The sequence below is a fragment of the Coregonus lavaretus genome, assembly GCF_964263955.1.
Source record: "Coregonus lavaretus genome assembly, chromosome: 9".
NCBI lineage: Eukaryota > Metazoa > Chordata > Actinopteri > Salmoniformes > Salmonidae > Coregonus > Coregonus lavaretus.
Genome location: NC_139996.1, coordinates 27,190,099 through 27,206,562, shown reverse-complemented (window position 1 = coordinate 27,206,562; position 16,464 = coordinate 27,190,099). Strand labels below are relative to the sequence as shown.

The window sequence follows — 16,464 nt, the reverse complement described above, 5'->3', positions numbered from 1 at the left end:
GCAGCTCTAGCAAGGCAGACATTTTACAAACTGACTTGTTGGAAAGGTGGCATTCTATGACAGTGCCACATTGAAAGTCACTGAGCTCTTCAGTAAGGCCATTCTGTTGCCAATGTTTGTGTATGGATATTGCATGGCGGTGTGCTCGATTTTATACACCTGTCAGCAACGGGTATGGCTGAAATAGCCAAATCCACTAATTTGAAGGGGTGTCCACATACTTATGTATATATAGTGCATCTTGAAAACTTGATTGCTGACAAGCAAAACATTTTAGGACTATGTCAACAATGAAACAAATACAGTTTTTAGGTGGAGTTTCCCTTTAAGTTCAAGAATACAGAGAAAAGTGCATGAAAAGGATATCACCTTCCATTTACAGGCGCTTCATGTGGGTTGGAATTTCCCCTTGACTAGGCCAGTGAGTGGGTGAGAGGAACAGGGTCAGCAAACATTACCAAATATGCTATCAACAATTATGTGGGTGTGACAGTGTTTCTACAATCCAACATTTCCCAAACTCTACAAACTGGTCAGAGGTAGAACATTACCTTGATCACAGATGACCATTTATTGAACACACCAATACCTTTACACAGAGTACATCAACATGTCCAGAAATGGGTGGGAGAGGTACATGGGGTGAAGATGTACATGTATAGCAAACATTACACATGAACATAGTGTGGGTCTGTTTCCAAAATGTGTCCATACTTATATCACAGATGACCATTTAACATATATGAAATAGACAGACCAAACAAACTGTCTCCGTCTTTGTAAGTTCTTTAATAAAAATGTCAGTCATTTTCATTTCTCAAAGCTCTGATGTTCTTTACATTATTATTCACCAATAGTTAACATGAACATAAAGCACAGTACAGAGTAAAACAGCAGCATCTGTTCTGAACACCTTTGTCGGACAAACCAAACCCACACATTCTGTTTTTTTAAACACTGTGCTTCAAACCTCTGTCAAGAGTTAATTCAGGAAGTTCGGACGCCACCTCTTAGCTTTATTTTACCACTGTGATGGCACACCACACGTTGTGTATAACATGAGGACACAGACATACACTGACAGTGTAATATGCTGGACTCTACACAGTTCATGGGTGAATGTTATGCCAACATTTCCACCATCTTATCTTTGTTTTAAAATGTGAATGATGTTGAAACCAACATAAGGAAATGAAATCTCTCTGACAAATGCGTACACACACACTTAACTGTTGAACCACTTGTTATTCTTGATGGTTGCAGTCTTGTTGCCGCCCATCAGTTTCCTCTTGTATTGTTCAACCAGATTGTCAAAGCGGTCATCCTCTCGGCTCCTAAACCGCCTCTTGGCCCCTTTAGCACTCTGGAAAAGACAGTTGAATGTATTACATGATCTTGGGGCCACGACATGCAGACATGGGTAATGTTTGTGTGTGTACCTGTGTTCTGGGCTGTGTAGGTTTCTCCAGTGACGTTCCTCCCTGTCGCTCTCTCCTGCTGGGCCGGATCTTGGGCTTCTTAGGCTGAGCAAGCTGGTGCTGCGGCTTCCCCTTATCACGCGCCCTGCAGGACCAACGTTATACCATGTAGTATGGATTACAATGTAATAGGTACACTGTACACACACACAAGGTAAATCATTCAAGAAAAACAAAACAATGACAACCTGTGAATAGTCTTCTCAATAAAACTCTCTCATAATTTAGCAAGAAGACCGTCAATATTGATCAGATGCTGTAGGTTGCCAAACCAAACGTGTGTACATGCAATTCAACATAAAATATTGATGACTAGGATGTTTGAGACCAGATGTAATATTGTTCAGAGATAAAATCAATGCAGTTACTGACATCAGCTACTGAGAGCCAAAGACAACATCCTGAAACATAACCTGTCATTCACCCTCTCAAACACAGCTGCATTCTGTCGAGGACAAGGTTGAGGACATGCATACACACACAGAGAGAGATCAACAAAGACACACCTTGGTGTTTCCGTAGATGTCAGGGTTATTGTTGAGGTGTCGTAGTGTCTTCAGAGCGTGTTCATGATCTTGGAACTGAACAAAGCCGTAACCTAGCGACCGGCCTAACACCTGACCCCGCTCTGGCTTCTTATCATACATCAACCTGCACTGGACAGAGAGAGAGCGAGAGAGAGGGGGGGTATACAGATAGAGATGGTGAGAAAAAGGGGAAGATAAGCAAATGGTAAACAATGAGAATTGGGGAAAGAGGTTGTAAAGAGAAATTAAAGGCCATTCAACATGGACAGAACAGCTTTATAGGACAATACAGTGCCTTCAGAAAGTATTCACACCCCTTGACTTTTTCCACATTTTGTTGTGTTACAAAGTGGGATTAAAATGAATTGAATGTCATTTTTTTGTCAACAATCTACACAAAATACTGAAATGTCAAAGTGGAAGAAAAATTCTAACATTTGTATTTAAAAAAACAGTAAAATACAGTATGTTGATGAGATAAGTATTCAACCCCCTGAGTCAATACATGTTAGAATCACCTTTGGCAGCGATTACAGCTGTGAGTCTTTCTGGGTAAGTCTCTAAGAGCTTTCCACACCTGGATTGTGCAACATTGGCCCATTATTATTTTCAAAATTCTGTCAAATTGGTTGTTGATCATTGCTAGACATCCATTTTCAAGACTTGCCATAGATTTTTAAGCAGATTTAAATCAGAACTGTAACTCGGCCACTCAGAAACATTCACAGTCTTTTTAGGTAAGCAACTGCAGTGTAGATTTGGCCTTGTGTTTTAGGTTACTGTCCTGCTGAAAGGTGAATTAATCTGCCAGTGTCTAGTGGAAAGCAGACTGAACCAGGTTTTCCTCTAGGATTTTGCCTGTGCTTAGCTCCATTCCATTTATTTTTTATCCTGAAAAACTCCCCAGTCCTTAACAATTACAAGCATAGCCATAACATGATTCAGCCACCATTATGCTTGAAAATATTAATGTGTTGTATTGGATTTGCCCCCAAACATAACACTTTGTATTCAGGACAAAAATGTAATTGCTTTGCCACATCTTTTTGCAGTATTACTTTAGTACCTTGTTGCAAACAGGCTGCATGTTTTGGAATATTTTTGTTCTGTACAGGGTTCCATCTTTCACTCTGTCAATTAGGTTAGCATTGTGGAGTCACTACAATGTTGTTGATCTCTCCTCAGTTTTCTCCTATCACAGCCATTAAACTCTGTAACTGTTTTAAAGTCACTATTGGCCTCATGGTCAAAACCCTGTGCGGTTTCGTTCCTCTCCAGCAACTGAGGTAGGAAGGCCACCTGTATCTTTGTAGTGACTGGGTGTATTGATACACCATCCAAAGTGTAATAACTTAAACATGCTCAAAGGGATATTCAATGTCTGCTTTATTTTTACCCATCTAACAATAGGTGCTCTTCTTTGTGAGGCATTAGAAAACCTACCTGGTCTTTCTGGTTGAATCTGTGTTTAGAATTCACTGGTCGACTGAGGGAACTTACATATCATTTTATGTGTGGGGTACAGAGATGAGGTAGTCGTTCAAAAATCATGTTAAACACTATTATTGCACACAGAGTGAGTCCATGCAGCTTATTATGTGACTTGTTAAGCAAATTTTTACTCCTGAACTAATTTAGGCTTGCCATAACAAAGGGGTTGAATACTTATTGACTCAAGACATTTCAGCTTTTCATTTTTAATTAATTTGTAAAAATAAACAATTACACTGACATTATGGGTGGGTCAATTTAAAAAATGTTCAATTCAGGCTGCAACACAACAAAATGTGGCACTTGAAAGTGACTTTGAAGAAGAGGAGGAGAAGAAACCATTAGCACAAAAAGTCAAGGGGGTGTGAATACTTTCTGAAGGCACTGTAGTGCTACCTGGTGGTCACTAACCGATCACCCAGAGAGATGAGGACCTATTGCCAGATTTGACTCAGATGGAAACAGCTATGGAAATGTGGTAGGAGTGTCTTACCTCGGTAATGAGGACCCCCTTGCCAGCTCCTGCAGCTTTCAGGCAGAGTTGTTGTAGTTGTTTGCTGTCTACAGACTTGGGCAGGTTGTGGACACACAAGCGGTTCTTGGACACAAACACATTCATGTCCCGTAGCTTGGTCCGCATCAGGTCCTCAAAAGAAGGAGAGGGTTAACACATACACACACTCTGGCCTTCCTAAAAAAACAAAAACAAAAAAAAAAAAAACACTGAGAACACAAGCCCTCAGTTACCAACACACTATTGTGATTGTAAGACAACGCTATGATTGGTTGGAAAACAGGAAGTACTTACTCTGGTCCTCTTGGCCATGTCTGCTGCTGGAACGTCCTCAGCTGCCTTAGTTCCTGCCCGTATCACTGAGAGAAAGAGAGGTATGAGATAGGGGAGTGGAGAGGAAAAGGGAGGAGAAAGGGGCTGTAACTTACATCCCTCTCTAGCCAGGTAGATGTTCCTGGTCCCTGTGTGTTTTGACCTTCTTGTCCTTCAGTTTGACGGCATCCTCTCTGCTTACCGCCGCTACGATGTTCAGCTTCCTACCATCCACACGGATACCCCACCTCTAAGACAGACACAAACATGTTACCCCCAAACATACATTACAGCAACACAGGGCTCATCAGAAGAGATATACCTGTAGAATGCATGAGTAATTTATCGTATTCCGTCTCACCTCTGACTCGTCCTTCGCGGCAATAATGCATTTCTCTGCTGCTACTTTAGACTTGAACTGAGCAAAGGCAATACCTGACCAGACAACAGAACACAGTCAACAACCATTACCAACCAACACAACCATGATTCAATGTTAACATGTAGACATCTATCCCACTTCATCGCATTGTTTAAGTTTGGGGGGGGGACAGAGCTATAGAGAGAATGAGGTTGTATTGGAGCCAGGACAATACATTTAGAGTGTTCAGTGTCTGGGTGTAGACAGATCTTGATGTACTTCAGTTCTCCATACTGCAGTAATACCTCCTCCAAGCACTCCTGTTCCGTATCAAACGACAGGTTCCTGATAAAGATGGTTTTGATGGGATGGGCTTCCTCTTGGCTGCACGAGAGATAGATATATACACTGCTCAAAAAAATAAAAGGGAACACTAAAATAAAACATCCTAGATCTGAATGAATGAAATAATCTTATTAAATACTTTTTTCTTTACATAGTTCAATGTGCTGACAACAAAATCACAAACAAATTATCAATGGAATTCAAATTTATCAACCCATGGAGGTCTGGATTTGGAGTCACACTCAAAATTAAAGTGGAAAACCACACTACAGGCTGATCTAACTTTGATGTAATGTCCTTAAAAACAAGTCAAAATGAGGCTCAGTAGTGTGTGTGGCCTCCACGTGCCTGTATGACCTCCCTACAACGACTGGGCATGCTCCTGATGAGGTGGCGGATGGTCTCCTGAGGGATCTACTCCCAGACCTGGACTAAAGCATCCACCAACTCCTGGAAAGTCTGTGGTGTAACGTGGCGATGGTGGATGGAGTGAGACATGATGTCCCAGATGTGCTCAATTGGATTCAGGTCTGGGGAACGGGTGGGCCAGTCCATAGCATCAATGCCTTCCTCTTGCAGGAACTGCTGACACACTCCAGCCACATGAGGTCTAGCATTGTCTTGCATTAGGAGGAACCCAGGGCCAACCGCACCAGTATATGGTCTCACAAGGGGTCTGAGGATCTCATCTCGGTACCTAATGGCAGTCAGGCTACCTCTGGCGAGCACATGGAGGAGCTCAAAGAAATGCCACCCCACACCATGACTGACCCACCGCCAAACCGGTCATGCTGGAGGATGTTGCAGGCAGCAGAACGTTCTCCACGGCGTCTCCAGACTCTGTCACATGTGCTCAGTGTGAACCTGCTTTCATCAGTGAAGAGCACAGGGCGCCAGTGACGAATTTGCCAATCTTGGTGTTCTCTGGCAAATGCCAAACGTCCTGCACGGTGTTGGGCTGTAAGCACAACCCCCACCTGTGGACGTCGGGCCCTCATACCACCCTCATGGAGTCTGTTTCTGACCGTTTGAGCAGACACATGCACATTTGTGGCCTGCTGGAGGTCATTTTGCAGGGCTCTGGCAGTGCTCCTCCTGCTCCTCCTTGCACAAAGGCGGAGGTAGCAGTCCTGCTGCTGGGTTGTTACCCTCCTACGGCCTCCTCCACGTCTCCTGATGTACTGGCCTGTCTCCTGGTAGCGCCTCCATGCTCTGGACACTACGCTGACAGACACAGCAAACCTTCTTGCCACAGCTCGCATTGATGTGCCATCCTGGATGAGCTGTACTACCTGAGCCACTTGTGTGGGTTGTAGACGCCGTCTCATGCTACCACTAGAGTGAAAGCACGGCCAGCATTCAAAAGTGACCAAAACATCAGCCAGGAAGCATAGGAACTGAGAAGTGGTCTGTGGTCACCACCTGCAAAACCAGTCCTTTATTGGTGGTGTCTTGCTTTTATTTATTTTTATTTCACCTTTATTTAACCAGGTAAGCCAGTTGAGAAAGTTCTCATTTACAACTGCGACCTGGCCAAGATAAAGCAAAGCAGTGCGATAAAAACAACAACACAGAGTTACATATGGGGTAAAACAAAACAAAGTCAAAAATACAACAGAAATAAATATATATACAGTGTGTGCAAATGTAGCAAGTTATGGAGGTAAGGCAATAAATAGGCCATAGTGCAAAATAATTACAATTAGTATTAACACTGGAATGATAGATGTGCAAGAGATGATGTGCAAATAGAGATACTGGGGTACAAATGAGCAAAATAAATAACAATATAGGGATGAGGTAGTTGGGCGGGCTAATTTCAGATGGGCTGTGTACAGGTGCAGTGATCGGTAAGGTGCTCTGACAACTGATGCTTAAAGTTAGTGAGGGAGATAAGAGTCTCCAGCTTCAGAGATTTTTGCAATTTGTTCCAGTCATTGGCAGCAGAGAACTGGAAGGAATGGCGGCCAAAGGAGGTGTTGGCTTTGGGGATGACCAGTGAGATATACCTGCTGGAGCGGATACTACGGGTGGGTGTTGCTATGGTGACCAATGAGCTAAGATAAGGCGGGGATTTGCCTAGCAGTGATTTATAGATGGCCTGGAGCCAGTGGGTTTGGCGACGAATATGTAGTGAGGACCAGCCAACAAGAGCGTACAGGTCACAGTGGTGGGTAGTATATGGGGCTTTGGAGACAAAACGGATGGCACTGTGATAGACTACATCCAATTTGCTGAGTAGAGTGTTGGAGGCAATTTTGTAAATGACATCGCCGAAGTCAAGGATCGGTAGGATAGTCAGTTTTACGAGGGCATGTTTGGCAGCATGAGTGAAGGAGGCTTTGTTGCGAAATAGGAAACCGATTCTAGATTTAACTTTGGATTGGAGATTCTTAATGTGAGTCTGGAAGGAGAGTTTACAGTCTAACCAGACACCTAGATATTTGTAGTTCTCCACATACTCTAGGTCAGACCCGTCGAGAGTAGTGATTCTAGTCGGGTGGGCGGGTACAAGCAGCGTTCGGTTGAAGAGCATGCATTTAGTTTTACTAGTGTTTAAGAGCAGTTGGAGGCTACTGAAGGAGTGTTGTATGGCATTGAAGCTCGTTTGGAGGTTTGTTAACACAGTGTCCAATGAAGGGCCAGATGTATACAAAATGGTGTCATCTGCGTAGAGGTGGATCTGAGAGTCACCAGCAGCAAGAGCGACGTCATTGATATACACAGAGAAAAGAGTCAGCCCAAGAATTGAACCCTGTGGCACCACCATAGAGACTGCCATAGGTCCAGACAACAGGCCCTCCGATTTGACACATTGAACTCTATCAGAGAAGTAGTTGGTGAACCAGGCGAGGCAGTCATTTCAGAAGCCAAGGCTATTTAGTCTGCCAATAAGAATGCGGTGGTTGACAGAGTCGAAAGCCTTGGCCAGGTCAATGAAAACGGCTGCACAGTACTGTCTATTATCGATCGCGGTTATAATATCGTTTAGGACCTTGAGTGTGGCTGAAGTGCACCCATGACCAGCTCGGAAACCGGATTGCATAGCGGAGAAGGTACGGTGGGATTCGAAATGGTCGGTGATCGGTTTGTTAACTTGGCTTTCAAAAACTTTTGCTAACTGCCTATAATTTCCACCTGTTGTCTATTCCATTTGCACAACAGCATGTGACATTTATTGTCAATCAGTGTTGCTTCCTAAGTGGACAGTTTGATTTCACAGAAGTGTGATTGACTTGGAGTTACATTGTGTTGTTTAAGTGTTCCCTTTATTTTTTTGAGCAGTAGAGAGAGAGAGAGAGAGAGAGAGAGAGAGAGAGAGAGAGAGAGAGAGAGAGAGAGAGAGAGAGAGAGAGAGAGGGGTTCAAACAGAGGGCAACCTGGAACATACACACTGTGATATTACATCAAGAGAAAAGACAACCATTTCATACCAGAATCCTCACAGTCGTCATCATCATCATCTTCATCAGACCCAAGATCACTTTTGTTATCGTCATCTGCCTCCTGAGACTCTGCTTCTTCATTCTCAACATCATCACCCTCTCCTTCCTCACTCTCATCCTCTGACGGGCTGTCTGGCTGCTGAGCTGGCTTAGAGCGGACTCTGTAGAGAGACAGAAGGACTATTAAACACAACACTTCAACGATATCCTGGCTGCAATACTCCAGTCCTCAGAACCAAAGGACAAAGACAGGTCAAAGAAGACCAACTGTTTGGATCCTGATTGGTTGATAGCAGGGAGTTATTCACCACAATCCCCAGGTAATGCCTGTTAACAGTTCAATTTGAATTATCAATGCGCATCCACTGTCCTACAGCCCAGCCAGGCAATATATAAACTTAATCTCCCCTGGAAAAAAATTTAGACATTATTTCCTCATTCTACTAGGCTAGTATTTGGTTTGCAACAGTTGGGGTTTGTCTAAACCTTGCTGCCGGCTTTTCCGACATGTGCAACAATGTTACAGGTATTTTTGGCGATCTCCACCATTCCATAGGAGAGAATGAACATTACTGACAACATCTCTGAGCCAGACTAATTCATTTATCAGGATCATTTTAATGGATGTTTCAAAAGAAATGGCAATAGAAACAAAGGTAAAACAAACTAAAATGCATAGTCTGTTGTCATTTCAGCTGCTTGATTTCATTGTGTGTTAGCTTTAGTTGGCTAGCTAGCAAAGGAGAAGTAGCTAGCCTGCATGGCAACCTTTTTTGCTTAGAATGTTTGGAATGGACAAACAGCTTCTTTGGCTAGCAACTTCAGAATCTCAGAACTAACAACTGGCTTTTGCCCGGACTATATCGTCTGGTGGAAGGACGAAATTAAACTAATTTACTCATTTTCATTTATGAAAACATGTCATTCATCTTTTTAAAAATATGTTGGTAACCGTTTTCTAAAATGGGAATTATAGTGAAATAACTCCCTCCTATGGGCTGTTTCTCTGGCCCACCGCGTTGGGTCTTATAACAACCCTTAGTCGGCAGTTATTCACACGATAATCCCTGGGTTCTCATGCCTTATTGCTTAATTACATCTAGGTCAACGTCTACATCTTTACAGCCCATCTCAAACTGAGGACATGCAGAAATATAGATTACAGACAGCAAAAGTTTATACTTGTTCTTTGAATGTTCTAATGGTTTCTTCTCTTCTTCTACTTCTTCCTCCTCCGCCTCCTCTTCCTCTTCAGAGTCACTTTCAGGTGCCGCTTTCTCTGCTGCGACCTTTTCCTCTTTCTTAGCTCCTGGCTGAGTAGCGACAAACTTGTCTTTAGCCACAGCCCAATCCACAGCTACCTGCCTTCCTGTAAAGGACAGAGGATAGAATGACTTGATCACAGCAGAGGAAGCTACAGTAGACTATTGAGATGTGCCCCATCTTTATCAGAGATATTCACAGGGCAGAAAAAGGTCTCGCTCTCTCACACACACACTTAAGAAAGCTATTTTCTGATGAGTATTCCCTATAGGAATTTGGCCTCTAGGTACCCTCTCTCAGGTCAGAGGTCACCGTAAAGCAGGTCTCAGTAAATGGGATCTGGGCCCCTGAGCCATAAAACCGGCCATAGGTGTCCTTAAACGATTAAGATGTTTAAAATGTATAGTCTATTCAACCTCAAGGTCTCCGCCTTGATTTAATGTTTTGGCACCGGGTATGGAAGGGTGAAACAACAAACAGAAAAGGCAAGGGTATTTAGGTCAACCCTCCCCTCTGGAGGGTGAGAGATTTGCTGCAAACCTCTTAGAAGAACATACAGTTGAAGTCGGAAGTTTACATACACTTAGGTTGGAGACATTAAAACTCGTTTTTCAACCACTCCACACATTTCTTGTTAACAAACTATAGTTTTGGCAAGTCGGCTAGGACATCTACTTTGTGCATGACACAAGTAATTTTTCCAACAATTGTTTACAGACAGATTATTTCACTTATAATTCACTGTATCACAATTCCAGTGGGTCAGAAGTTTACATACACTAAGTTGACTGTGCCTTTAAACAGCTTGGGAAATTCCAGAAAAAAATGTAATGGCTTTAGAAGCTTCTGATAGGCTAATTGACATCATTTGAGTCAATTGGAGGTGTACCTGTGGATGTACAGTGGGGGAAAAAAGTATTTAGTCAGCCACCAATTCTGCAAGTTCTCCCACTTAAAAAGATGAGAGAGGCCTGTAATTTTCATCATAGGTACACGTCAACTATGACAGACGTTTTGAGAAAAAAATATCCAGAAAATCACACTGTAGGATTTTTAATGAATTTATTTGCAAATTATGGTGGAAAATAAGTATTTGGTCACCTACAAACAAGCAAGATTTCTGGCTCTCACAGACCTGTAACTTCTTCTTTAAGAGGCTCCTCTGTCCTCCACTTGTTACCTGTATTAAATGGCACCTGTTTGAACTTGTTATCAGTATAAAAGACACCTGTCCACAACCTCAAACAGTCACACTCCAAACTCCACTATGGCCAAGACCAAAGAGCTGTCAAAGGACACCAGAAACAAAATTGTAGACCTGCACCAGGCTGGGAAGACTGAATCTGAAATAGGTAAGCAGCTTGGTTTGAAGAAATCAACTGTGGGAGCAATTATTAGGAAATGGAAGACATACAAGACCACTGATAATCTCCCTCGATCTGGGGCGCCACGCAAGATCTCACCCCGTGGGGTCAAAATGATCACAAGAACGGTGAGCAAAAATCCCAGAACCACACGGGGGGGACCTAGTGAATGACCTGCAGAGAGCTGGGACCAAATTAACAAAGCCTACCATCAGCAACACACTACGCCGCCAGGGACTCAAATCCTGCAGTGCCAGACGTGTCCCTCTGCTTAAGCCAGTACATTTCCAGGCCCGTCTGAAGTTTGCTAGAGTGCATTTGGATGATCCAGAAGAGGATTGGGAGAATGTCATATGGTCAGATGAAACCAAAATAGAACTTTTTGGTAAAAACTCAACTCTTCGTGTTTGGAGGACAAAGAATGCTGAGTTGCATCCAAAGAACACCATACCTACTGTGAAGAATGGGGGTGGAAACATCATGCTTTGGGGCTGTTTTTCTACAAAGGGACCAGGACAACTGATCCGTGTAAAGGAAAGAATGAATGGGGCCATGTATCGTGAGATTTTGAGTGAAAACCTCCTTCCATCAGCAAGGGCATTGAAGATTAAACGTGGCTGGGTCTTTCAGCATGACAATGATCCCAAAAACACCACCCGGGCAACGAAGGAGTGGCTTCTTAAGAAGCATTTCAAGGTCCTGGAGTGGCCTAGCCAGTCTCCAGATCTCAACCCCATAGAAAATCTTTGGAGGAAGTTGAAAGTCTGTGTTGCCCAGCGACAGCCCCAAAACATCACTGCTCTAGAGGAGATCTGCATGGAGGAATGGGCCAAAATACCAGCAACAGTGTGTGAAAACCTTGTGAAGACTTACAGAAAACGTTTGACCTGTGTCATTGCCAACAAAGGGTATATAACAAAGTATTGAGAAACTTTTGTTATTGACCAAATACTTATTTTCCACCATAATTTGCAAATAAATTCATAAAAAATCCTACAATGTGATTTTCTGGATTTATTTTTCTAATTTTGTCTGTCATAGTTGACGTGAAAATTACAGGCCTCTCTCATCTTTTGAAGTGGGAGAACTTGCACAATTGGTGGCTGACTAAATACTTTTTTTCCCCACTGTACAATACATGTCTCAATTATCTCAAGGCTTAAACCCTTCTTTAACCTGTCCCCCTGTTCCCCCCCCCCCCCCCCCCTTCTTCTACACTGATTGAAGTGGATTTAACAAGTGACATCAATAAGGGATCACAGCTTTCACCTGGATTCACCTGGTCAAATCTGTGTCATGGAAAGAGCAGGTACACTCAGTATAATTATTGTGCAATTCATATCTATGGGCTACATTTAGGTTTTTCTTTCATTCTTTTTTATCTGCCATTGCTGCGTAGCCTAAGGTTTAGGGCCTAACTGTAGCGTGCCAAATATACATCAATTGCCAAACGCATCTGGGAACTTGGGCAGAAAAAGTTGACATCGATCCACTGAGGCAAAAAGGTCAGAGTTTCATTCAATAAGAGAAAAGCTGCAAATTGGAGAGTTGAAAATAAATAGAAGGGAGGGCCAGAACAGTATTCTAATGTTTGGGAACGATTTGGTGAAGTGGTAAAAAGAGGATGATAGCAGTGTGATGATTGCGAGACGCTATACAAATTCGACCTCTCACATAGCCTAATACACTGCTCAAAAAAATAAAGGGAACACTAAAATAACACATCCTAGATCTGAATAAATGAAATAATCTTATTAAATACTTTTTTCTTTACATAGTTGAATGTGCTGACAACAAAATCACACAAAAATGATCAATGGAAATCAAATGTATCAACCCATGGAGGTCTGGATTTGGAGTCACACTCAAAATTAAAGTGGAAAACCACACTACAGGCTGATCCAACTTTGATATAATGTCCTTAAAACAAGTCAAAATGAGGCTCAGTAGTGTGTGTGGCCTCCACGTGCCTGTATGACCTCCCTACAACGCCTGGGAATGCTCCTGATGAGGTGGCGGATGGTCTCCTGAGGGATCTCCTCCCAGACCTGGAATAAAGCATCCGCCAACTCCTGGACAGTCTGTGGTGCAACGTGGCGTTGGTGGATGGAGCGAGACATGATGTCCCAGATGTGCTCAATTGGATTCAGGTCTGGGGAACGGGTGGGCCAGTCCATAGCATCAATGCCTTCCTCTTGCAGGAACTGCTGACACACTCCAGCCACATGAGGTCTAGCATTGTCTTGCATTAGGAGGAACCCAGGGCCAACCGCACCAGCATATGGTCTCACAAGGGGTCTGAGGATCTCATCTCGGTACCTAATGGCAGTCAGGCTACCTCTGGCGAGCACATGGAGGGCTGTGCGGCCCCCCAAAGAAATGCCACCCCACACCATGACTGACCCACCGCCAAACCGGTCATGCTGGAGGATGTTGCAGGCAGCAGAACGTTCTCCACGGCGTCTCCAGACTCTGTCACGTGCTCAGTGTGAACCTGCTTTCATCTGTGAAGAGCACAGGGCGCCAGTGGCGAATTTGCCAATCTTGGTGTTCTCTGGCAAATGCCAAACGTCCTGCACGGTGTTGGGCTGTAAGCACAACCCCCACCTGTGGACGTCGGGCCCTCATACCACCATCATGGAGTCTGTTTCTGACCGTTTGAGCAGACACATGCACATTTGTGGCCTGCTGGAGGTCATTTTGCAGGGCTCTGGCAGTGCTCCTCCTGCTCCTCCTTGCACAAAGGCGGAGGTAGCAGTCCTGCTGCTGGGTTGTTGCCCTCCTACAGCCTCCTCCACGTCTCCTGATGTACTGGCCTGTCTCCTGGTAGCGCCTCCATGCTCTGGACACTACGCTGACAGACACAGCAAACCTTCTTGCCACAGCTCGCATTGATGTGCCATCTTGGATGAGCTGCACTACCTGAGCCACTTGTGTGGGTTGTAGACTCCGTCTCATGCTACCACTAGAGTGAAAGCACCGCCAGCATTCAAAAGTGACCAAAACATCTGCCAGGAAGCATAGGAACTGAGAAGTGGTCTGTGGTCACCACCTGCAAAACCAGTCCTTTATTGGGGGTGTCTTGCTAATTGCCTATAATTTCCACCTGTTGTCTATTCCATTTGCACAACAGCATGTGAAATGTATTGTCAATCAGTGTCGCTTCCTAAGTGGACAGTTTGATTTCACAGAAGTGTGATTGACTTGGAGTTACATTGTGTTGTTTAAGTGTTCCCTTAATTTTTTTGAGCAGTGTATAATATTAGCTCCCTTAGAATTAAGCATTAATTGCAGTAAAATGATACACCAAATGTAACACTTTTACTCGGGATCAGGAGTGGAGAAATATGATCTCTTTCTTTCAGTATCTAGGAGAGAATAAATGCACGGTTAGGGACCGTCTGTAAAGGTGCCATCTTTATCAGCGTCATAAAATATGCATCCAAGCCGAACTGAAATCTTATCAAAAACATGTTGGCCGTTTTAACAGCTATTCATTTCCTTAAAACTGGTCAAACTGGTGACACTTGGAAATGTTGCATGGAAAAGCTTTCCCCTTTATTTTTATTGCACTTTCTCCCTGGTCCCCAAACATATTTGCTGCGGGAGAGAAGCAGAGATGAAAGAGGAAAGAGAAACTATCGATTCGATCAATTTATGACATTCTGGTGAGCAAGGGTTTATTTAGTCTTCTAGGGCTACAAGTAATGACAGAAGAGAAGCTGCACGTATGTAATTATATACAAGTTGACTAACAAATAGCCTAAAATGTTGGAAATTATAAGCAAAAACATAGGCTTATCTAAAAAAGGCCAGTCAAAAACGAATTCGGTCATCTCTGACTGTACAGCGCATTTTCTATATTTGCGGGTTAGGGTTGGGTGCAGGCCTCAGTCAGGCGGTTCCGCGCATCACTAGTGTGTGTGTGTCATACCTTGAAACTGAGATTACTTATGATCAGTCTGGCTTTCCTTACGTTTTTCTTTAAGCCTCCTTGAGATTTATGTTATTTTTGTGGTACTGGTTCTTTTGGTGCTGTGGCTGTGTAGAAGACAAGATGACAATAAAATGTTTGATCCTCTAACTTCACCATAAAAAAATGTAAGGTAGGCATCTAGCTAAATAACAGCTAAGCATCCACATAAGTTTTCCATACCCGTTGTTCTCCTTTTCTTGTCGTTTCGATTTTTCTTGGCCACCGACACGTTGATCTTCTGTCCATTGTAGTATTTCACCTCTAACGGCGCGCTGTGCATCCTCCTCCATGGAGTAGGTGACATACCCAAACCCACGACATTTGTCTTCACCTGAAGGGCCCACATGTCAGACTGGCCTTTTCACACATATTCTTGAATATTATTACAAAGCATGACATGGTCTGGATTCTTGTAGTTTCATGACATGACGTTGAGATCAACACAATTTTACAAAGATGACAAATGTCATTCCCACGGGGGGTATGAAAAATATAAAAATTATGTATGCACTCACTAACTGTAAGTCGCTCTGGATAAGAGCGTCTGCTAAATGACTAAAATTTAATGTAAATGAAGTTAACAAGCTAGCTAACTAGTAGCGGTCTCACCTTTTTCCTTGACAACAAAGCAGTGTTTCACAGGTCCAATCTCAGAGAATATCTCCTCCAGGCGGTCGTTAGATGCATCTACTGGCAAACTCCGGACGAATATTGTAAGGGCTGACATGGTCATTGCTTATTATGTGCTAAAATCTTTAGCTAGTTTCTTCTGATCACTGTTGCTTTTTGTTAGCCAGTCAACCAATGGCAATGGAGCACACTGACAAGCTAGCTGGCTACTTTCTTTCCGACACTTTCAAAAGTATTGTCTCCCCAGCGAATTCTAAACTATCCAAAATAATCATCTTCATTTCCGACGGTCAAACAGATTCGGCAGATCTTGCATCGACACCAGCAAGTCTTCTTATTCCTTATGTTTGTCGTCAGCTGCCTATGGTCTTTACAATTACACACATTTAAAAGTGTCAACGCGCAAGCGCGTGCACACTGGGGAACACGTGAAAAACGTGCCCGCCTATGGAAATCATACACCCATCTAACTGATTCGTTCTACCGCCAGTCCTGTTTTGCAACATCTCTCGAAACAAGCACACGTTTTCCACAACCAGAGTCCCACAAAATCCAAGATTTGTTATTTTAATGTTTTCCAAAAATAGAATGCATCACAATAGCTCTAATACAAGTAGTACGGTGGACCAACAGTACTGGCGGATCATGACATTTTTATTTTAGGTTTGGCTAAAGCAAATTGACAGAATTGGATAAATCTTGGAAGCAAATCATGTAAAGATCTTGTCCATAGTACATTGTCAACTCGGCATCCTTT

At 43.2% G+C, this 16,464-nt stretch overlaps 1 pseudogene across 1 annotated transcript; it reads right to left on the bottom strand.

Moving 5' to 3' along the window:
• Positions 1–540: 540 nt before the first annotated feature.
• On the bottom strand, positions 541–15,357 carry LOC311135317 (RNA-binding protein 28-like; annotated as a pseudogene). The gene is made up of 10 exons (XR_014615406.1): positions 15,258–15,357; positions 9,657–9,843; positions 8,463–8,635; positions 4,684–4,757; positions 4,439–4,572; positions 4,305–4,369; positions 3,990–4,142; positions 1,985–2,134; positions 1,440–1,563; positions 541–1,363 (listed from the first exon to the last, which is right to left on the bottom strand). The product of XR_014615406.1 is annotated as an RNA-binding protein 28-like (transcript).
• Between the last annotated feature and the right edge of the window lie 1,107 nt (positions 15,358–16,464).